This window comes from Thamnophis sirtalis, unplaced genomic scaffold, assembly GCF_051295495.1.
Source record: "Thamnophis sirtalis isolate CommonGarterSnake01/CBP01778 unplaced genomic scaffold, rThaSir2_p1.2 scaffold_6, whole genome shotgun sequence".
NCBI lineage: Eukaryota > Metazoa > Chordata > Lepidosauria > Squamata > Natricidae > Thamnophis > Thamnophis sirtalis.
Window position 1 is genome coordinate 65,709,987 of NW_028261386.1, and position 24,241 is coordinate 65,734,227.

Genomic DNA, 24,241 nt, shown 5'->3' on the forward strand with positions numbered 1-24,241 from the left:
CATAAATTTAGCAGGTCTATTCTCTTGATGAAGCTTACACCAGTTCTTTGCAGAGGTTATGTGGAAGTCATATGAATTTTATTTCTTTTCCTAATTTTTCTTTTATCAATCATAACAGCATTTCTGGCATATAACATTCAATTTATGTCTCCACATAATCATAATTCAATTATTCATTAACATTCATTAACCAGATATTTGGATGTAAAGATATTTAAAAAGTAATCTTTAGACATTTAATATCTTTCTCCCAATTGAACAATGAGATGCTTGCAGTATTAGAATAAATTTTATCAAGATTATATGTGCTCTTATTTGTTATTCCTCATTGTATACCTCTAATTATATCTTACGTTATATTTAGTTTTGTTATTAATTAATGCTATAGCTTCTAAAATTCATTTTTTTATTTCATCTAGGGCTTTTATATTCTAAAATCTCTTTTAGCATTTGATTCTGTCCTCTTTCTCTTGAAATTGCCTTGCTTAAAGTTGCTCTCAGTAACATGCTTTATATTAATAGGCTATTAATATTCATTTTCTATTAGAATAAAGATATTTGTTATAATATCCAAGTTGTCTGCTTATCTTTAACATTCTGTTGCTTGGGTTAAAATTTTTATGTGGATTTCATAATAGCAAACACAATTTTTTACAATCTCCAGTTGTAAAATCTGGAATGGGAGTTGAAGCACACAATGAGGTCTCTGCAGAGTTGAGTATTTTTTTTAAAGAAAGCTGAAAATATTATCTATGGGAGTTTCTAGCCAATTAAATAACTCAGTTTTCATCAGTTTCAGCTTCTGTGCTCTTAGACCTTTCTGATTAATTGTTCCAGGATGTTCTTCTAGTCTACTAATTTTATATTTTTGGGGTGATCGGTTACATATAATTCAAGATTCACCGGTAAGCTATAATTACATTCTTTTCAGCCTTGTTTAAAGCAGTAAAGGACTTCATGCTGAGTTTTAAAATAATCAGACTGCTCTCATCACAGTTATTGGGGCAACATTTTATGATCATCTATCATCTGTGACTCCATGACATCAGACATCCAATTAAATTGGTGACGCTCGTGCAGTCAGTGACCTCATGCACCTGACATTTCTGCTATTGTGTAATAGATGGCAGGTTAAAGAGGAAAAAGAATAGAAATTTCTAATTGCCTGTTAATTGCTTGGCACTTTCAAAATGTCATTCCCTGTTTGCCTTTCCTTTGACTATTCCCACAATACAATATTTTAAGCAGTGACTCCAATTGTAATGTACAGCTTTTCCGTATTTCACTCCAAGCCAGCCAGCAGAGACTTTTCATTGCTTCAGTACCCAACATCATTATGTTGTGAGGGAAAGCAATGTGATGGAGGAAAACAAGGAGTGAATTTGATTGGAATGAAATAGAGCCCCCTTTTAAGATTTACCTCATGGTGGTAAAAGTAATGAAATGTCAATCTTTCTGTTCTTATTGTGTCCCTAGGTAGTCACCTGGGGTACCTTTAACATTTACCAGTGACTTTGCCCTTTCTGGAGGAGGTTCTCCAGGATTGGTATGAGAAGTATTCTAAGTATTTGTCAGATGAATTGACTCAGATTTGTTCCAAACTTTGAGCTTGAGACAGAACCTGTGGAGATGACTGAGTTTTTGTGTGATTATCTGGGATGATTTAATCCTTATGAACTGTACAGAGTTCTTGGAACTTTTAACATGTCTACCTGTACATTGAACCTATCTCCCTCCTGTCTACTTAAGGCTTACTGAGAGGTAACAGGCTATTGGATCCTGGCAGTTGTGAATTCATCCTTGATAGAAGGAGTGATCCTACTGCTGTTTGAAGAGGCAGTGGTTTATTTTCTCTTCAGGAAGCCATTGCTGGTTTGAATAACTTACCCCATCACCAATCTTCTTTTTTTAGGGAAGATTGTTGAGAGAGAGATCCTTAGAGAATTCAAAAATTATCTGGATCCTTTTCCATCAGTTTTCAGAACTGAACATGGGACTGAGACACCATTATTTGCCTATACAGTTCACTCTTGGTGGGAGAGGGCTTGGAGTGGTGCATCCATCCTGGCTCTTCTTGATCTCTTAACAAGTTTCAAAGCATCCATCATGGTGTCTTTCTAGACCAGACCCAGGAATTGGGGTTGGGAGGTACAGAGTTGTTCTGGTTCTCCTCCTTTCCCTAACACCAATTCCACTCAATGTAAGTTTCAAACACCATACCAAATTCACTATCAGTTATTTCTCTTGATCAGAGTTTACTTGTCACAGAAAATAATACAAGTAGCAATAATAATGAACAATTATAAATGTCATGCTAAATGCACAAGCAATCCTCAAAGAAAAGTTCAAATAAAAAAGATGATGATAAATATCAGCTTCCTTGGAATATTTGTACTTAATAGATTTCTACAAAGGACTATTCTAAATCTTTAAGATTGTGCTAAGAATATCGCTAAGAAGCTTTTCCAAGAGGCAACTGGACTTTCTTGGTTTTTTCTTTTGAAAACTGAAGAAGGCTCTTGGATGAGAAATGAAATGTTTCCAAGAAAAAAACCCCAAGAAAATCCAGTTACCCTTTGCAAAAGCATCTTTGGGACATGATTGAGAATCTCCATAGATATTGTGTTAACAGTAGCTATGACATGCAATACATTAATTAATTCTAGAGATGAATACATAATTTTAGTTTTTAAAATACAAAATCAATTCTTGAAATCTGATACTACCTTTAAAAGTCTTTAAAAGAAGATGAAAAGACATGCTAAATATAACTATAATAATTTTATTTATTAAGAAATGTGTATTACTATATCCTTTAGATTGAAAATATATATTAAAGGAAAGGATGCTATACTTCCTGAAGCTGAGCCTTTACTCTCAACATGTTCTCATTAGAGCAGGATCTAATAGCATCAGAACTGAATCAATAAACCTCATCTTAGTTCATTAACCCATCACACACACACACACAAACACACACACACACACACATTCTGTGTATATAAATGTACCAGTATTATTAATCTCTTTCTTAACCTGCATTTTAACCCGGTTCCTCTTGAGCATTGTTTTTGGCCTTTGGAAGTAAATCAATTAAGTTCTATATTTCATTGAAGGATGGAGATTGATATGAGTAACATTTGAATTCTAGGATGTCTGAAAGATCGATGATAACTTATTACTTCTTCCCATTAATCCTTGGAAGAATGATGTCTGGAAACTGCAACATTCGTAGCATCCCACTTTTTGTTTATTAGACTAGAACAGAGTTGAAAGGGACCTTGGAAGTCTTCTAGTCCAGCCTCCTGCTCAAGTAGGAGATTCTATACCATTTCAGACAAGTGGCTGTCCAGACTCTTCTTAAAAACCTCCATCCACAATTTCTGAAGGCAAGCTGTTTTAATATTCATTAAAATAAATGACATTGTTTTATGGGAAGAATAGGAGAGGAAAGGAGTGTTTGGTATGATTGCTGCCTTTCGTTATTTCTAAAAATAATAAAGATGGGATATAAATAAATAAATCCCATATGCAAAATCAGACTTCATAAGACTAGAAGAGTATCTTCTCAAGCCAAGATAGGCTGCTCAGTTCCTGAAATTTCATGAAATAGACACTATCCTACTTGCCAAGGATTGTTTTTCCTGGTGAACAATTCTGCTGAATTGCAGAACTGAAAAAGCAATGTAATTCTTTATATTCAGTGCATATGCGATGAATAAATATTCAGGCATGAGAGAACCATATAATAATTTTAGCTTTAACCTTGGTAGATGGCTATTGATATTGAGATAATTTCCAAGAATATTTCATCCATTTGTCTCAAAAATCATATTCACATGCATCACCATCTTTTCCAAAAGAAATGAAGTTTTTATCTCCTTGTATACTGGATATGTGAAGATATATTTCCTGTTGCTTTGACCAGGGATTTATTTATTTATTTAAACTTATTGGCCATCCAACTTCAATTTTGAATTTGCTGCCAATGTATTAGCTAATTCTCTAAGGAAAGAATAATGAAAGGAAAGAATGATGAATAATGTATGTTTGAGTAAGAAATATCTACAATTTAAATACTTAAGGAGCTCTTTAATGCTATTTAAAGAGCTGCAGTGAACAGATGGTGGATCAGGAATTTTGGTCCATTTTTCTTTTATAAATTTAGTTTATAAATACATGTTTTATTGTAAAGGACAATCCTTTATTTCAGAAAGCTGTCCTTTAGATTTAATTTAACTATTTATTTTATTCATTTTGTTCTTAAATTTTCCGTTATAAAGCAAAGTTATAAAATTAAACATTTTTAAAAAAATTGTCCCCTTATGAACCTCTTTAAGATTTGTCCCTTTTTCAGTTTTTTCCTTTATTTTTTCTAATAAAATATGGTCACTGTGTTTATATATGCAGTAAATATATACTGTACAGTGGTGGGTTGCACTTACCTTCACTACCAGTTCGCTGATCGCGCACGAGCGTGTTTCATTCGCACCGGCGCCTGACTGACGCTGCACGCATGTGTACAATCCACTGCTCCTGCGACAACCAGCTGATTGTAGGATCTCACGCAGGTGCCACATGCTGTGCGTCCATGCGCAATTTGTCTTTTGCCATAAAAATAGGCCAAAAGAGTCACCGTACCGATTTGCTCTCAGCTGCTCCGGGCCACTACCTGTTCAGTTGAACCGGCAGCAACCCACCTCTGATACTATACATACGTATTTTCTAGATGTACTAAACTAATGTGAATCCTAAAAGGTGATTTGTAATTTTGAATGGACATGTATATAGCATCAACCAGCAGCTCCTTAAAAAAATTGCAAAAAAACGCTGTGTTTGAATTAGGAAGTGTAGACAGTTCCTAAGGCAGCTCTCTAAGCACATTTTCCTTTTTGAATCCAGATCTCTGCACAGCTTAATGTTTTAAATATGTGCAATGTAACTCCATTCAAATCTTGTAAATGTATTGAATATAGGACTGTGCGACATTGTGGCTCTCTCTGGTGGTCAGAGAGAAAAATTTTTCAATGTTTGCCAAAAGCAAAAATATGGATTAAGAAATGTGGTTAATGGCTCCTTTATCCCCTTTCTTGTCTTATAAAAAGAGGCAATAGCAACTGCTAAAATGAATTCTGAAGCAAGTGCAGCCTGTTAATTATTTTCCTACCAGCTACTGTTATTTATATATAGGCAAGAAATAGTACACTCCCCTTACAAACCTTTTAATGATAATAATTTTGCATATTAATGTTTGATCTTTTGCGGAGATAAATATCTCCAATTTGTCTTACTTTGGCCTTTCTAAAAGCCTTTAAGACCTAGCTATTTTCCTGAGTGTGAGAGTCAGGAAGTTAGATTGACCCCTGTGTTTTGACCAATTTCGGTTGCCAATTTCCATTCATTTATTTTTGGCTTTTATGGTTTTAACTTATTACTTTGATTAATACTATAAATTTTGTTAGTAATTCTGTATTCAGTGTTAAACCACTTACAATCTACCATACTGCTAAAACTCTCATATCTGTAACCTGGAAATGGGCAAAATGGTGCGTCATAGGGCATAACCTTGTCAACAAAGTTATCTCAAATAAGTTAATTTACCAAATGCTGGGACACATTAATCCTGAGGGAATGGAATTTGGAAAAGTGTCAATTGCTTCAGAGCTGCGGGAGGGAGGGAGGGAGGGAGGGAGGGAGGGAGGGAGGGAGGGAGGGAGGGAGGGAGGAAGGAAGGAAGGAAGGAAGGAAGGAAGGAAGGAAGGAAGGAAGGAAGGAAGGAAATTTTCCAATGTTCCCTGTCAGCTTCCCTCAAGGGAATTCAAAGGAGAAACTGACAGATAGAAATTGATCTCACTCCCATTGCATTTTTGCCCACCCCTGGATCATTCAGTTTGTTTAGGTAGATCTCTGAAATAGTGAACCAACAGAGTATGGCTTGTCTAGTTCTATTTATACTTAGTTGAAGGGCAAAAATTGGTACACTACTTACCATAATCAGTATAAAGCTCCTGCTGAACTTTGTTCATTGTCATCTCTGAAATCAGTCTACTGTTTTTATTATCCTGTAATTTATATGGGAATGAGAGGCTGAGGGGAAGAAATGCTGCCTAGGGAACATTCAGAAAAGAGGGGAAACAATCCACAGTTGGTTGATGGTCAGAGAAAGAAACTTAAGAGGGATCGACCTTAATTAATCACACAGGAAGAGATTTGTACTTTCAAACTTGTAAGATTCTGTTAATGTGGTCTAATAGTAAAGTAGAATTAGCTCCTTTAGTTGTGTTTCCTGTGTTGTTTGTCTGGGAGGGCTGACACTTTCCAAGCATACTTGACAAAATAATCTCCCTATAGCTTTGTATTAACTCTTGTAACCTTTCTCTTCTCTTCAATATAAAGAAATCGTAATGGCATCATCTTTTCAACCAGCAACAATAAATAATGGCCTTCATATATTTTTTCTTATAGACAATTGTTAAATATGGAGTATTGTGTGGCAGTCCTCTAACATCCCACAGGACTTTAGTTTCTTCATTTTCTATTATTTTCTCTGTTTTGTAGTCCCACCAGTTCTTGCTTGTGAGCAAATGGTATTTCTTGTGAATATTCCAATGCACCATTATTGCCATCTCTGACTGCTGTTGTTTGCAGTGAGTCTGTGCGATCGTCTTGCAGCAGATAACTAGGTGATCCACTGGCTTAAGGTTAATCCTTAAGTTCCACTAATGGCTTTAAAAGAGCATATCTTCATCATGTTGCTGTCATATCATTCCCGGAACATCAAACAGGCATTCTTAATTTTCCCTTGGCTGTTTCAGTTTTAAAGTAATATTTTTATTTTCTCATAGTGCAAGCCTTCCTGTAAAAATAATCTAGAATTTCTCTTTGTTGATTTAGCTGATCACATGGTCAAGAGCTGGGATCTTTCTTGCTATGCTGATTAGCTCAGGTCGCCCTGAATCCTCCTCCCTTCTGAACTCACCTTTTATGACCATTTTAGTTGGCTCCTGAAAGGACTGGGAACCTGAATTCTGCAGAGATATCATCCTCATGATCCTTATTATAAGTGTGACTTGGATAGTGTATGGAGTAGTTGGAGTAGTTTATTTATTTATATGCCGCCCTTTTCCCTGGGGGGACTCAGGGCGGCTTACAATTCGAAAAGTGTGACTTGGATAGTGTATGGTATCATTTAAGTATGGGCTGTCCTGCTTTAGAGACTACAATGAAAACAAAAGTAGGCCAGGTCTAAAGGAAACAAATTATTCAGAGATTTGTTACCATCACCTAGTAAGGATGATTTTCCATTCTATTCTCCAAAGCACCTAAAAACAAGACAAGGGCCTATGGATGGAAACCAATCAAGGAGAGAACCAATCTAAAATTAAGGAGAAATTTTCTGACAGTGAGAACAATTAATTAGTGGAACTGCTTACCTACAGAAATTGTGGATGTTCCATCACTGGAGATTTTTAAGAAGAGATTGGACATTCGTCTGAAATGATATAGGGTCTCCTGCTTGAGGAGGGGCTTGGATTAGTAGACCTCCAAGATCCCTTCTAACTCTGTTATTCTATTTATGTATTAAAATGTCTCACCAGAGAGAATTCGGGCTATGTAATAAAAGAAAGCATTGCTATAATTTGTGTAACGGATTGTATTATTTTATTCTTGTTAGTGGCCACTAGAGGGTATATATAAAGAATAAACAAAACAAATCCTTTGAGGAATAGAGAAAAAGGAGTTAATTCATTTATGCTGGTTGATTGATTGAATGCATATTGCTGAGTTGACCTAACAAAATCTCTTGGCAGGTTGCCATTCATTTCTTTATTTATTTTTAAAAGCTTATACGATTTGTGTTATTTGCTTTCTCTCTTATGTACAGTGAGGAAATTGCCAGTCTTTAGCCTTTCTGCTATTCTGTTTTTGTTTGCCTAAGCTGCTGCTAATCATTCTGTTATCTGCCCAGCGATCACTACCTGTTGTGTTTCAATGCCTTTCACTGTTCAATGCCATTCCATTTTGCTCTGATTAAAATTAGTCATTTGTTTGCGTTAAAAATATGCCTATTCTCTTAAGCAGGTTAAGGTAACTTTGGAAGTCATGGAAAAGCTAATATAGATCACAGCTTTTGCAATATCTTACTATCAGCAAAGCATATATTTGCTGTTAATAAAGTTTACATGTAAGTTTACATATCAAAATAAGTATCTTAATCTATATCCCGAAATAAACAGATTATTAGTGAGCATGTTTCAGAATTTTGTATTGCCTTCTTCCTGTTATACCTGTGTGTTTTTGTGTGTATATGCATTTGTATCTGTGTGCATCAGTTGAATAATACCACTCTATACTACAAACAGTTTCTGAATAGCCTTCAAGTCTTCTTGTAGAACAGAGAGCAATGTTCTAATTTAGAAGTCAGCAGAATCTGAATACTTGCAATTAAATCTGTATCTTCAAGCAGCACTTGAGGAACCAAGCAACGTTAGAAAAAGAAAGATATTTGGGGATATTAACATCCTCTGCCTATAAATCTCTCTCTTAAGGTTTAGGTTATCTCATAATCAAGACACGATATTTCTCCAGTTAACATATTGTCAAGGTTCTGATTGACAAACCCAACACAGCAAGCACTGACAAGATGATCCAATCCTTTAATGCAAAGCTTTATTGAGTACATCATTTCAGCACAGTATGAAAGCAAAACCAGCTCTACTTAATTCCTGCAGTTTTCATATAGTTAAAGAATAGTTTTTCCCCTCCTCCCCGCTAGCACAGTTCACATACAATTAGGTATCTGGATATTGTTTTAGAAACGGTCCAAGTCTTTATGGATGATCGGATTAGATGACCTTGGTCATCTAATCAGCGTTCCAAACCTGGTCTTCCCTCCCCCCTTGGTATTTTGGCAAGGTGAGAAGGGAAAATGGCTGCCACAGCAAAACCACACTTTGAACTTGACAGATACTATTCTGTAGTGGGCTTCAGTAGGCAAGAACCAGACCAGCATAGCTGCAACAGCATTTATTGACTCAAAAATGAAATTGAGGAACTGCAGGCAAATGCCTGTGATGTATACTCTAGGCCCACAGGGCCTTAACCAATCAGAGAACTAGAAAAAGCCCGCCCAAATATAAATGTTTTAATTTTCCCTCCAAAACAGTTGGGGTCATCTAAAGGTTAGTTTCACTTTAGGACAGTCAACAGGGTCATCTAAAGGCTAGTTTCATTTTAGCACAGTTAACACAACTATACACATTCAATGCATAACAGATACTTTATCTCTGTCCTGCACTAACTGAAATAAAATGTATTTTCACTAGCTCATAACAAATTTCAACAACAATTCAAGGAATCTGTTTTTTTAAAATCAAGGTTTGGTAAAAAAAAAAAAAAAGAAGAAGAAAAAAAAAACTGTCATCCTCCCTGATTATACCTAATCCCGTTTAGCCAAATGATTGGAGTGATTCCCTGCATGTTGACAGAATTGAACCCAGTTCAGTAGCATGACATTAAGGGAAGTTGCATTAATACAGATTCTATAAGAAGGAAATATTTTTTCACCATTGACTTCTGAAAATGGACTTCTGGAACTACTCTTCAGAAAAAAGTGAAGCAATCACAGAAATCTATTTTTAACCCACTGTCTTAATTTTCATATTTAATCATGCTGAGATGCCCAAGACCAGCAAGTTAATTTTTCTTCTTCTCATACTGCAGATAATAAGTTCTATATTGTATGTCCTGGAATAAGACCCAAAATCAGTCTGAAATAGATCTAAATAAGTGGCACTACCAAGTGCTGTTACTTTGTCACTTTGTTCTGCAAGAGCAGCACTTTGGCCCTTTGAACAAAATCACGTATTTAACTTTTCTCTTATTCCTTTATTATAGCTTCAGGAATGTTATTCTAGAGGCACTGGAGAGAATTCATCAGAGTGCATCCTTGTTTACTGGAGCCACTGAAGCATCCAAAGGCAATTTTCAGCACATATCATGTGATGAATATTTGTTTCATCAAAGATGCTTCTTTGAGCATAGAAAGCAAGGGGAAAATATTAAAATTTGAAATAGTTAAATCTTTTTTAAGGGAAATAGTTCCTTTAAGGTTTTTATTTTCTTCTGCTATTCCTAAGAAGAATTGTAAACATTTGCAGAGTGTGCCTGCTTTTATGCTGAATGATCAGGACAAAAAAGTAAGCTTTCTAGTCCAATGCATAAGCAAACAATAGTTGTGGAAACCCTTCTGGGATCTTTGGGCATGCACATTTGTCTGACCACATGGTTCATTGTTTTTGGTTTTGAACAAATTTAACACACTGTGCTTAACAAATGTTTAGTTGTTATTAGTAAAATAACAAAGCCATATAGTTCTAGTCTATTGTTTAAAAAATTGCCTCTCTTCATGGTTTTGCTTTTAAAGGGTCCTTTGCTTGAGCCTTCAGAGAAGGTGAGTGCTACTTCTTCAGAATCATAGAAGCTGTCAAAGGAAGTTCGTGTACGAACCACCATCAATTATGGAACCATGCTTGTATGTTGATCTAGCAGCTGAATTGGGGGAGGCAGACAGTAACCTCTAAATGTAGAAAGAGACAAGATTCAAAAACATGCTATCAGACCTGTACAAAGAAAGGTAGCTCTTCAGAGCCTGGGAGATGGGGAACAAAATGAAATGTGAACTTCATTTTGTAAGAGGCAGAATGGCTGTGGATGGCTAACTATAGAAACAGCAGAAAAGAAATGATATATCATTGTTGCAGATATTTCCTATTAAGAAATGGGGGAACACAATGACAAGCCATTGTGGTTGTTTTCATTGTCCTTTGAATTTATGTTGGGATAGTGGGGACAACCAGAATAATTTTTGTAGATACATTGCTATGAAGACTTTCTTGGAATGATGAATACGAACCTAGTTATTCCTTATCTAGGACTAAGTAGAAAACAACAGCTTGGGAAGAGAGGAATTCAAGTGAATAAGAGAAAAAAGTGACCAATTTGGAAACAGAATTAATAGTTCAGAGCTTAGATGTTCTAAAATCTTGGTTTTAGGGAAATGTAATTTTTTTGTTGGGGGGAAGAAGGTTTGTTGTTTCTGAGATGTTTTGTACAACAAGTGTATGGAATAGATCCTTTACATACACTCCTTAGATTCTCTCTCTCTCTCTCTCTCTCTTTCTCTCTCTCTCTCTCTCTCTCTCTCTCTCTCTCTCTCTCTTTCTCTCTTCAGAGAAAGAGTTTCCAACAAGATATTGTTTTGCATTCTGTCTTTTTAATTTGAGCAGGCTATTTAATATGACTTAATCAGTGGTGGGATTCAAACATTTTACTACTGGTTCTGTGGGCATGACTTTGTGGGTGTGGCAAGGGAAGGATACTGCAAAATCCCCATTCCCTCCCCACCCCACTAATCTGCTTTCCAGCTCTGTTCTCCTGTTCAGGGCAACAAAAGAAGATCAGATGGGAGGCAGCGGGAGCGGGGCCAGCCTATTTGCTGGTTCTCCGAACTACTCAAAATTACCGTTTCTCCAGAACCTGTCAGGACTGGCTGAATACAATCTCTAGACTTAATGTCATAAAACCTTTTGGAAATTAACTAGTTAATTTTATATTTTGAAGTGAAAGAAAGGAATTATATTGAATTATGAGTATTCTAATCATTTATTATTTTCTTAAGTGTCTGAGTCATCTAATTGCTATTTGTCCTCATGTTTAAATGTAATTTTAAAAAGAAGCATAGGGTAAAAAATCATGATCTATTATTATATAACTGCATATTTTGCCTATGGCAAAACTATTCCATTTTCTGGCTTAGTTAAAGAAATCATGAACTTGGGAGCAGCCCACGTATGAGGTCATAGGTTATTTACAAGTCAGGATTTGGATAGGTTGCAAACATTTGTGTAATCACGTAGACTGCATAGTCAGTTTTTAGATGAAGCTTCAACACTGTATTTTTATACAGGAAGGAGATACACAGGCATCTTTTAAAAACAGCATCCTTAACTATGCTGTATAAACAAAGATTTCTGTTGCAAGCTCTACTTTTTATATCCTGATTGGCTGATGAATTTTAAAGCAATATGGCTAGCAATTGAATGAGTGTAATGTAAGCTGCATGGATACATTTTCCACACATCTCTGTGCTTCTTATATCTCTGGCTCCTGTGAATAGTACTGCGGCCACAGCTCATTTGATACTGCTGCAATTTACAGAATCAGAATGGTAAGATGCTTTTCATATTTTTCCCATAAATTGTTCGTATTTGAAATGCAAAATGCTATCCAGTAGAATCTGCGAGTGAGAACAACAAAGAGTAATTAATTAAAGCATGGTGCAACTGAAAATCAGTAATACTATCAATGTTTTGTTGGCAAGGCACAGCAAGTTGGTAACAAACATGCTATGGTCCTGATCATATATATTTTAACAGAAGCCTTTAGGGAATTGTTTAAGAAAATATCTGGTGAATATTGACTTATTCCATTGGTTGTAAATAAAACAAGTATTCAAAGATAATACTGATTTACATATACGTCTAAAGGTTTGATTGCAAACCTGCTGCTTTTGGATCACTTTGAATGAGTTTGTTAAATTTGCCTGCCATTTATAACATCTTTAATAATTGAAGTAAAGCAAAGTATACTAAATCAATAAATAAGATGGACAGTTTTACTTTACTACATTTAGAAATCAGCAAAAGCAGAAATCAGTATTAAGTGTCTCATTAGGGAGGTAATGCTTGTCCATTTTTTGAATCTTTAGATTAGAGACGGGGGCGCAGGTTGCACTGTTTTTCCCAACTGCAAAAGTATTGATCATATTTTTTAAATTATGCAAACAGCCTCTTGCCTGAAAACCTTATAATAGTCACGAGACTATTAGAGAAAAAGAAACATGCTACAGTGAGCAATACGTATTTGATTATGTCACATATGAAAAGGATATTTTACTGTTTGTAATTGAAATAAAAAAGCAGCTAAGGCATGTTTTTTTTTAGCTGAACAGATATATTGTGCAACTTGCCAGATATATTTTTCCCAAATAAATTGGACAGTAAATGTACGCATATGTGGTTTTGATAATCCTGGAATTAAGATGCCCAAATAAATCAGCTGATATACAGCATGATATGATTTGGTTCAAAAGTCAGGTCTGTAACATCTTCCTAGTAGCTTCTGATATGAATAGGAAAACAGCTTGTTTGTACTCCATCCTGTTATTCAGGCACAAAGCTCTTGAGATTGTTTATTCCAAATGACATGACTTACTCATCATAGTTTGAATGATTTCATTTTTCCTATTTGCACAGTCCATTTTATACAAGTGATTCTGTAATTATTTTATTTAGTGTCTGTCATTCGTTTATTTCTGTCATTTCTGGTAACATATTCAGTACATATTCATTAAAATTATTGAATATTAGTGGGGAAAGTTGAATTATGATTCTTAGCTGTATTAAATGATAGGATATGTAGAGATGGGCAGCATTTAACTGCTTTTCAGGATGTGGTAAAATATAAGTAACACATATAATGGAATACCATACTATTAAATTGAGTACACCTTAATATCTCATCCAAATATAAGCCAAATTAATGTGACCATGTCCTAGTTAGAAACCATTTGAGTTCAGCCTGCATGTTTTGTCATATTTTTAATTTAATAAAAAAATCCCAAATTAATTCAAACTTTCATGTGTTACTTATATATTTAATGATTTTTATACAGTGTTTTGAAATATTAAAGCTTGTGACAAAGAAGTCAAGAAATGGTCCAATCTTAATACACAAATGTAGGGAAACAACATGTTTGGAAATATTTTGTAGTACCGAGTAACAAAGTATATATAGATGTGAGAAACATTCATCTGTGTAGATAATGTGTAGATAATGCAATGGGCATTACTGTTTCTTCAACATGACATCCACTAAGATGTAGTTTTATAATAAACATCTAGTGTATGAAATTTTCTCTATTGCCCTGTGCAAAACAGAATTTTCTTTCTATTGTATTTATTATATTTTATTTATCTAATTTCTGCAGCATCCACCTCACTAAATGGTTTACAGTCCATCATAAAATCATGTAAAACTGTGATTAAAAAGCACAGAACAGAGTTAATAAATAAAGTTAAAACATACACTTTTTAAAAAAAAACAGTTAAAAAGTTAACATGGCTAAAAGGTTAATAGGAGAGAGGGATCAGTCATCTCCTGGGTTGTATAATGTTCTTAGACCCCATCTTTTAACAGGCAGAGCCTCCATAAGGCCAGTGGGGGCTTGCTTTACCTTTGGGGGTAAGATTTACTATTCTACTCATGTAGTTGCAATATTCAGAAACAGCCCCATATATAAGGAATTTGCACCATTTGATACCATTCTCTTGTGTACCTATTATGTGTAATCTACTTACAAGATTCAATACTTGTTTTGTATATAGATTTAAAAACAGGAATATCCCACAAATATCACTCTTCCTTAATATTATTGTTTTAGTCTTCCTACATTTTCAGATTTATTATTTATTGTTTTCCCATTATTCTTACAGGAGTAAAACTTGTACTGTGGAAGTCTGAATGGGGGGGGGAGTTACTATGGTAACCAACTCAAAACCTGACAGGGAATACTTTTAATCTCATTCTTGGGGGGAAAGAACAGAAACAATATTCGTGATTAGTGCCAAAAAGAACATAATCTTAAGCAGAGAAAGGTTTTAATGTTAAATTATATAGAATATCTTATAAACTATGTTAAATTATAGGCAATAAATTTAAATATATAAAGCAGAGAGTCTCAGTATAGTTTTATATTTAAAATATAGCTGAAAGAACATTGAGAAAGGCAAATTGGAACTTGTATGTGAAATACCTATTTATCTTTGCTTTGTTTTTATTGAACATAAATATGCCAACAAAAAAGACTAATTAATTATATTATGTTTTAGAAATATACAAAATCATCATAATACATATGGTGTTAAATTCTTTTATGTATGTATGTATTATGTATTATGTATTTTATTATTTGTATGCCGCCCTTCTCCGGGAGGACTCAGGGCGGCGAACAATTCAAGGGGGAAAAAAAGGGGAACATAAAAAGACAAAATACAAATAATAAAAGTAGACAACAGTCGCACAACCATACATGTCGAGAGGGGAGGGAACTCATCACCCCCAGGCCTGCCGGCAAAGCCAGGTTTTGACGGCTTTTCGGAATGCCTGGAGAGAGGTGAGGGTCCGAATCCCTGCGGGGAGTTCATTCCAGAGGGCCGGAGCTGCCAGAGAGAAGGCCCTCCCCCGGGTAATAGCCAGGTGGCATTGGCTGGTAGATGGCACCCGGAGGAGGCCAACCCTGTGAGATCTAATGGGTCTGTGGGAGGTAATTGGCAGCAGGCGGTCTCTCAAGTACCCAGATCCAATACCATGAAGGGCTTTATAAGTTACGACTAGCACCTTGAAGCGTATCCGGAGACTGATCGGTAACCAGTGCAGCTCGCGGAGGATAGGTGTAACGTGGGTGTACCGAGGTGCACCCACAATCGCTCGCGCGGCTGCATTCTGGACGAGTTGAAGTCTCCGAATACTCTTCAAGGGCTGCCCTATGTAGAGCGCATTGCAGTAGTCCAGTCTTGAGGTCACGAGGGCGTGAGTGACTGTTGCGAGCGCCTCCCGGTCCAGGTAGGGACGCAACTGGTGCACCAGGCGAACCTGGGCAAATGCCCCCCTGGTCACAGCCGACAAATGGTGTTCTAAAGTCAGCTGTGGATCCAGGAGGACCCCCAAGTTGCGAGCCCTGTCTGAGGGGCGTAGATTTTCACCCCCCAGCCTGAGTGATGGAATATTGACCAAGTTTTTGGGAGGGAAACACAACAGCCACTCGGTCTTGTCTGGATTGAGTACAAGCTTGTTAACCCCCATCCAGACCCTAACAGCCTCCAGGCACTGGCACATCATGTCAACTGCTTCACTGAGTTGGCACGGGGCGGACAGATACAACTGTGTATCGTCTGCATATTGATGGTGTTTTATCCCATGCCGTCGAATGATCTCACCCAGTGGCTTCATGTAGATATTAAATAGCAGGGGGGACAGGACCGAACACTGAGGAACCCCGTATTTCAGGGGCCTAGGGGTCGACCTCTCCTCCCCAACTAACACCGACTGCGACCTGTCCGAGAGGTAGGAGGAGAACCACCAAAAAACGGTGCCTCCCACCCCCACCTCTCGCAACTGTCGCAGAAGGATACCATGGTCGATGGTATCGAAGGCCGCTGAGAGGTCAAGGAGCACTAGGATGGAGGAATGACCTCCATCCCTGGCTCTCCAGAGATCATTGGTCAGTGCGACCAAAGCGGTTTCCGTGCTGTAGCCAGGCCTGAAACCAGACTGAAAGGAGTCTAGATAATCGGCTTCATCCAAGGACCGCCAGAGTTGCGAGGCCACCACTTTCTCAACAACCTTCCCAATGAAGGAGAGGTTGGAGACTGGACGGTAGTTGTTCAAACTGGCTGGGTCCAGTGATGGCTTCTTTAGGAGGGGTCTCACCACCGCTACCTTCAATGCCGGTGGAAAGAAACCCTCCCGAAGAGAGGCACTCACCATCGCCTGGATCCAGCCCCGCGTCACCTCCCTGCTGTTCGCGACCAGCCAGGAGGGGCACGGGTCCAGTACACATGTGGCGGCACTCACTGCTCCCATGGCCTTGTCCACTTCATCATTTCTTACATTTATGCACATAACATTCTTTTAAAACATTTCATTTAATACATTTATTACTAACTGTAGTACAGTGGTCCCAAATCTTTATGGTTTGGCCTGGTGAGGGGGAGAGGGAAACTGAGCTGCAAAAGTGGTTGGCTAGTGTGCATGCAAACTGGTGCTTTGTGCACACCAGCCTGCTGCTCATGGAAGTCAAGCTGTACATACACATGTCCCTGTCTACCGCTCATGTGGACCATGGCCTTGGGTTGGGGACCCCTGCTGTAGTATATCCATCAATCCAATATTGTTCAAACTGAAACTAGGTTGGATCTCAAGAGAGATTGAAAGTAGAAGTAAGTAAATTTTCTGACAGTGAGAACAATGAATCAATGGAATAGCTTGCTCCAGGAGTTGTAAGTTCTCCTGCGCTGGAGGTTTTCATACGTAGACTGGACAACCATTTGACCAAGATGCTATAAGGTCTCCTGCCTTGAGCAGGAGGTTGGACTAGAAAACCTCCAAGATCCCTTCCATCCCTTTGATTCTATGTTCTATATTTTATTGCATTTATTGCATTGCATTTATTTATTGATTGCATTTATATGATTGCCCATCTCTCTGCTTAAGACTCTGCGCAGTTTACAAAGTTAAAAAAAAAGAGTGGAAAGGCAATAATAAATAACCACATAAATTTTGTAAATTCCTGTATTTGAAATAGCCCAACACAGAGTTTATCAAGGCATAGATGATGTAAGTTCAGAAAAGAGAGTTGGTGTATAAAAGAAAATAAATAAAAATGAAAACAGCCTTTTGAAAGTTGAGCATTCAGCCTAATTCAGGAAGTTTCACAAGTTACAGATGATTATTTCTGAAAAAGCATGAAATGCATCAGCTGTGGAAAGTATAACACTGCTATATATCAAAAACATTTCCGAAACCACCAACAGACTATTAAAGCCACACAGCATCACTGTAGCATACAAACCAACTAAAGCCCTCCAAAACATCCTAAGAAAACCAAAAGATCCAGCAGCCCCAGAAAAAAAAAAACCAGGAGTTATCTACAACATATGGTGTATGGACTGTAACAGTGTAGGACAAACAGGCAGAAGACTAACAGAGCACATCCATGAATACTAGCAGTCAAAATACATGATGAAAACTCCTTAATTTCACACTGTATGAAAAGACGTAGTTTCAAATAGGAAACTATGAGCATCCTTGACCAAGCCACGTCCAAAAATTCTAGAGAATTCCTGAAAGCCTGGTACTCAGACAAATCAGCCATCAACAGACATAAATAATATCTACATGCTATTCAAAGAAGCAATCAAAAGTCAAAAAGGAAACAAAGACCAAAACACCTCCTCACCAGCAATCCACACCCAGATGAGCTGAGTTTAATATCAAAATTAACCCTAGATCAATAGTCTAGAAATAAACAATATCCCAGTCAAAGAACTGCCAACTCACAAAAGCAAGCTAACATTAAACAATAGGAATAATCAGGGATACTCCTACCAACACTGATAGAATAAACAACTAGTATATATAAATAGTTTGGTAATGTAGCATCTGAAGACTCCACATAATCCTTTACTCAAATTTACTATCAATATACTTTAGATTCAGGTCCCTTACCCAAGCTTTTAATAACTTTATATGAATGTTCAGGAGTACATTCAGTACTACTATACATTTGTTAAAGCTATTCAACTGGGCAGAGTCAAATAACTCACTATAACTATGTAACATTAAATGGCAGGCAGTTAGTGATAAGAGCTGTGGTGGCACAGTGGTTAAAATACATTACTGCAGGCTATTTCTGCTGACTTACAGCTGCCAGCAGTTTGGCAGTTCGAGTCTCACCAGGCTCAAGGTTGAGAACCCAGATTGTTGGGGGCAGTTGACTTTGTCAACTGCTTAGAGAGGGCTAGAAAGCACTGTGAAGCGGTACATAAGGCTAAGGGCTAAAGACTAAGGGCTATTAAATATAAGGTGACCAGACATCCCGCTTTTGGCAGGACAGTCACGATTTTTAATAATTTGTCCCGTGTCCCGCAGCGTGTTCAAAAAGTCCCGATTTTTCAAAAGAAAGAAAACAATTTTTAAAAGGACGCCGTTAAAAAAATTTTTTTTATTTCTCTGAAGTGTCGTTCCCGATGTGGCCTTTAGAGGGCAGTGGTATCCCTCTCTCCGCTCGGCTTGCAGCACCCGACGAGGAGCAAAGCTCCCTCCTCTCCTGTGCGTGTGCATGCCGACGCACGCCGTTTTTCTGCAGGGAGACCAACGGTTTTCTGGTGGCGGCAGCACGGCGAGGGAGAAAGAGGAGGTTTTCTGAGCTTGGTGAGCAAGGATCCCCACCCCACCTCCTCTTTCAGAAAGAGGAGGTGTGGGGGAGATGGTGGGATCGCTGCTTTCTGAGCTTGGTGAGCAAGGATCCCCCACCCCACCTCCTCTTTCAGAAAGAGGAGGTGTGGGGGAGATGGTGGGATCTCTGCTTTCTGAGCTTGGTGAGCAAGGATCCCCCACCCCACCTCCTCTTTCAGAATGAGGATGTGTGGGGGAGAGTGGGATTGCTGCTTTCTGAGCTTGGTGCAGCAAGGATCCCACTATCCTACTATTTTATTTTTCTTTATGTACACTGAGAGCATACTCACCTTGTGTGTCCAATCACACTTGGCTAATAAACTATTCTATTCTACTTTACTCTACTCTACTTTATTCATTTCTATTTCAATTCTAACAAGGAGTTTAGCTTCTCTCTCTTGAAAATGTAAGCTAGCATAAGGCATTATAATGCAAGCTAGTGTTAACTTTCAAACAGTTCATTTAGTGACCAAAGTTACAATGGCATTGAAAAAAGTGACTGATGACCATTTTTCACACTTAGCGACCATTTTCATACTTAGCAACCATTGCAACATCCTCATGGTCACGTGATCAAAATTTTGATGTTTGGCAACAGATTCGTATTTATGATGGTTTCAGTGTCCTGGGGTCATGTTTGACAAAATATAAAAATTTTAATGAAGCCCCCCCCCTCCCCTCCCGGTCAATGGTGTCCCTCTTTACCAATCTGAAAATCTGGTCACCTTAATTAAATAAGACAAACTCAGCTATAATTATTATGGAACAATGAAGTTAAGGAACAGAGAGGTAAATTTTAAACTTTCATATGATGTTGTTACTCAGTTATTCAGTTGCTTTTCAGCCTTTGCAACCTGATGGATATCATTTCACAAGGATCATCTGCCAATAACTGTTTTCTTCTTGTAATTCATATTTGTGTCATCAGTGATAGTATCTAGTAACCTTGTCTTCCATCAACTTCCTTTGATTTCCCCACCCCAAGTATTGGAATTTTCTCTTGAGTCTTTTACCTTTGCATTATGGTTCTAAAATGTTTAAACATCAGTATCCTTATTAGTGTTTCTTGCAAACAAGCCAGTTTTGTGTTATTTTAGTATTGTAATATTTTGCTTCCTATGGTCCAAGATATTCTCAACCGTTTTTCTCCAGCACCATAAATTAAAGGCATTAATTTATCTTGACTTGGCCTTTCTGATGGTACAGTTTTCATAGCCATATGTTCCAACTGGGGAAAATATAGTTTTTATAATTCATGCTGTTATTGTCAGTGTGATGTCTCTGCCCTTGAATATTTTGTCTAGATCTGTGTTCTTTCTCACAAGTAGCAGATGTCTTTTCATTTCATCGCTTCACCATCACAATCCCTGTGAATTTTTGAGTCTAGGAAGATAAGTATCAGCTTTTTCTCTGCTTATATCCATTGTTGGCATAATTTTATTTTTTAGTTTTTTTTTTTTTAAACCATTCAGCAGCAGACTGGCTTTTGCACTGTTTTTTTCATCTTCAAAAAGAAATTCCTTAAATCTTCTTCACTTCCAGCAATCATAGTGGTATAAACAGCTTTTTAAGGTTGTTGATGTTTCTTCCAGAAATTTTAATTACAATTTTTATTTTTTCTAACTAGCATTTTTCATTACATATTCTGCATGTAAGTTAAATAAAGTCATTGTGTACAATTTTAGTACTTTTATGATTTAACTGCTCCATTAATTTCTGTAAGAAGTTTCCTGGATATTATACTAATTGTTCAATTGGTCCAGTACACCTCTAGTTTTAAGAGTGGTTCACAATTTGTTGTTGTAGCCTATGCAGTCATTTTTTTAAATATGTTTGTTAACGTTATAAATTTCAGTCCAGAGATTTTTAAACTTTCAATTTATCAAATCTAATCCATTAAACTTATTCTTTATCTTCACTGCATAATCAAAGGAAACATTGCTGATGTTGCTTCTTGTGAATCTGGTGACCTTATTTCTTTTCTTTAGTTTGAATTTTGCAAGAAAGTAATGGTCTAACCCACAGACAACATCTAATTTGGCTTTTGCTGTCTGAACAAAACTTCTCCATCTTTTCATATAGAGTCTAGTGATAGTCATGTTAAGAATTTGTTGAAAGGTCTTTATTTTAGGTTGTTCAAAGAAGGAATTGGTTATAAATATTGAATTTAATTGGCAGAACCATGTTTGTGCTTGCTTTATTTCAGATGATATTTTCCTTTCAGATTAGGCATTCCAGTCTACTATAATTAGCATGTTGTCTTTTTTCTTTCTGGTGGTGTGCTGATATAGTGCTGCGAATTAGCATAGAATTGTTCATCTTCTGTTTGCTTCATATCTATGGTTGGAACATTGTTTCGCAGCACCAAGTTGCCTTGGACTTGAATTGACATCATTCTGTGATTTTGGAGGTTAATATTTTAGTATGAATTTTGACATCCCTTTTTAAACCATTATTATTACTCTATTCTTCTATGGTTTTTTGTTCGCAGTAGAAGATCTACTGCTCTTCTGATGTGAAGTAGCACATTCCAGTTCATTTCAATTCACTGACTGATTCCCAAAAGCAATGTTCAATCTTTACATTTCTGCTTTGAATAAGAGCTAGATAGCTTTAGAAAATTGAGGTTGAAAGAAAGAAATTAGCATATATTTCAGTACACAGATGGCAGTTTTCTCTACAGATAACACTTAGCTATAAAGGAGGAAATGTGTGGAGTGCATTTGAAAAACAATCCAAGTTCGTTTGCAGTATAATTTATTATGTCTACTGTCATGCTATCAAAATAAATACATCAGGCCAACCTCCAAGCTAGATCCTTCCTGATGTGTTAGGATTGCAATTTCTGTTCCCAGCTGGCAGTCCTAATACTGCAAGAGCAAAGCAGATGGGGGAAAGTTGCGTTAGTATTGTATATTTTCAATATAACTGCATAAATATGCTAAGGGTTCTAATCATTTCAAATATATATCTTAGAGAAACTATAATTGACTTATGTGGGGTGAAGAATTTATATTTAAAATAGAAATTTTCATTAAGATCTGGAGGAACAAGTATTTGATTCATGACTGAAAAAAAGGAAGGAAGCCATCTAAGTTGATTTTTAAATTTTAAATCTAAATCCAAAATAATATATTTCAGTGTGGGGATCTATATTTTTTTGTTTTATCTCAGTGTTATTTGCACTAACATGAAACCATTAGGATAGTTGTCCAGAGATTCGTAAATATACATATATATGTATCTTCAAGTCAGTATTTGACTCCTGGTGACTGCCTGGACTAGGCAATATTCTGCAGGTTACCTGGCAATATTTTTTGGGAAATGATTTGTGATTTCCATCCTCCTAAGGCTGAGCGAGAATAACTGGCCTAAGATCACCCAGCTGGCTTTTTGTGAAAAGTGGGGTTAGAGCAGTGGTGGGCTCCTACCAGTTTGGACTGGTTTGGCTGAACCAGTAGTGGTTTGGCGGCCTGGGTCGCAGAAATCGGCAGTGACCCAGGCCTGCCACACGCCCGAACTGGTTTGCCGGGCAGTGCTATAGGTGCTGCCATGTTGTTTTTGGTCCCGCACATGCACAGAACAATTTTAATCGTACTGTACATTCGCGCGCAGCGCACACAAGCGAACCGGCAGTAGTGCCTGCCGAAACTCACCCCTGGGCTAGAGTCTATCTTCAAACTGGCTCTCCTACTTGTATATTATCTAATTTGTTCCTTTTGTTGGATTTCAGGAAGAGTACATAAATTACTTCAATTGTGTCTACTACTAAATTTAATTTTTAAAATGGCATCATGGAGGTCACCTGGTTTTAGTAAAAGGGAGAGTTTTTGTTTAGGTTATATTACATTATGAAGGATTTATCACTATTATTTTGGCTGGTTTGTTTTGCAAGTTATATTTTGTTATCTGGTATTTTTTTAGGGTATTGGTTCCAAACTCTGGGAGATTCTTGGGACAGTTTTTCGTTGCTGCAGTGGAACTTGCCATGTTCCCATGAGAGGCTTTCAAGTTGTTTGCTTACTGCAGATCAAGCTGCATCATTGTTGGAGGTTATGGAGAGGCTGTGGGGTTTGGACAAAATAATCTGAACATGTCCCTCTGAGCATATATATATAGAGAGAGTTTAATTGTATTTTGGACATTGGCCATTTAGTCAAAGGGTGGCCAAAGGATGGCACCATTCTCCAACCTGCTGGCTGATTAGATGGCATGCAGTGTGGTGTTGACAATATCTACTGACAATATTCATCATTATCAAGTTCATTTGATCGTTAGTCATTTCTGGAATTCCATGGATTTGGCTATGATGTGGGAGAGAGAAAAATGGCTGAGACTTCTTCCCCAGGATTTCTTTGGATGGATCATTGTGATGGAAGGAATTAGGCTGAGTCTATGGATCCTAATACTTTTTTAAGGACTGACTCAGGTCTGCCCCAGTGGATGCAAGAGATGCTGGTCTGGGTTAATTGGCCATTTACTTATTATTTAACTGACAGACTGACCAACTTCTAGATGTATACGCCAACATGCATGTTTTTGGTACACATATTTGCCTAAAATTTGATTCAAATGGATTTATATGTTAATTTCTTGTTGGAAAAAAATAAAATGCTTTTCATCACCATTTTGTATAATTTGTGCTTATACAATAAAATGAGTTGGTCTTACTTCAAGAAATTGTATAGTTTCTATACAGCATCTATGCTATATTTGTTAGTTTTGATATGAATTAGAATATAAGCTCTTTCACCAGTAGGTTTTAGGACATATAATTATGTATCTTAGAAATGTAAACAGTGAGTAAAAGAAAAATGAAAGCTGTTGCATGGCAGTACCCAGCACAGCTAGATTCTGTACACATCAGTACCCCTCCTCTCTCTCTCAAAAAAAAGTTTAAATTCCTTCAGGTGGCAGCCCTCAATTTCTTACTAAACTTCTCATCAGCTGGTGGAGTTCTCAATAATGATAAGCTGTAAGACAATAAATAATAGTCTATTGCTCCAAGGCAGATGTGCTTTGAATTTTAGAATGGAATAGGAGCCATTCTTTATGCATCCTATGGCTATTATTTATTATGCTTCCCCCCCCCCCAAATAACCTGAAAGTGTGTGGGAGTGGGGGTGGTTGTGTTTGTGTCAGTTCTTCAGCACTATTATTTTTC

General features: G+C 37.1%; 1 protein-coding gene across 3 annotated transcripts in view; it reads left to right on the forward strand.

The window, feature by feature from the left end:
* The window catches only part of PLD5 (phospholipase D family member 5), a 109,894-nt gene that overhangs the window by 19,346 nt on the left and 66,307 nt on the right, over window positions 1-24,241 (forward strand). The window lies entirely within an intron of this gene.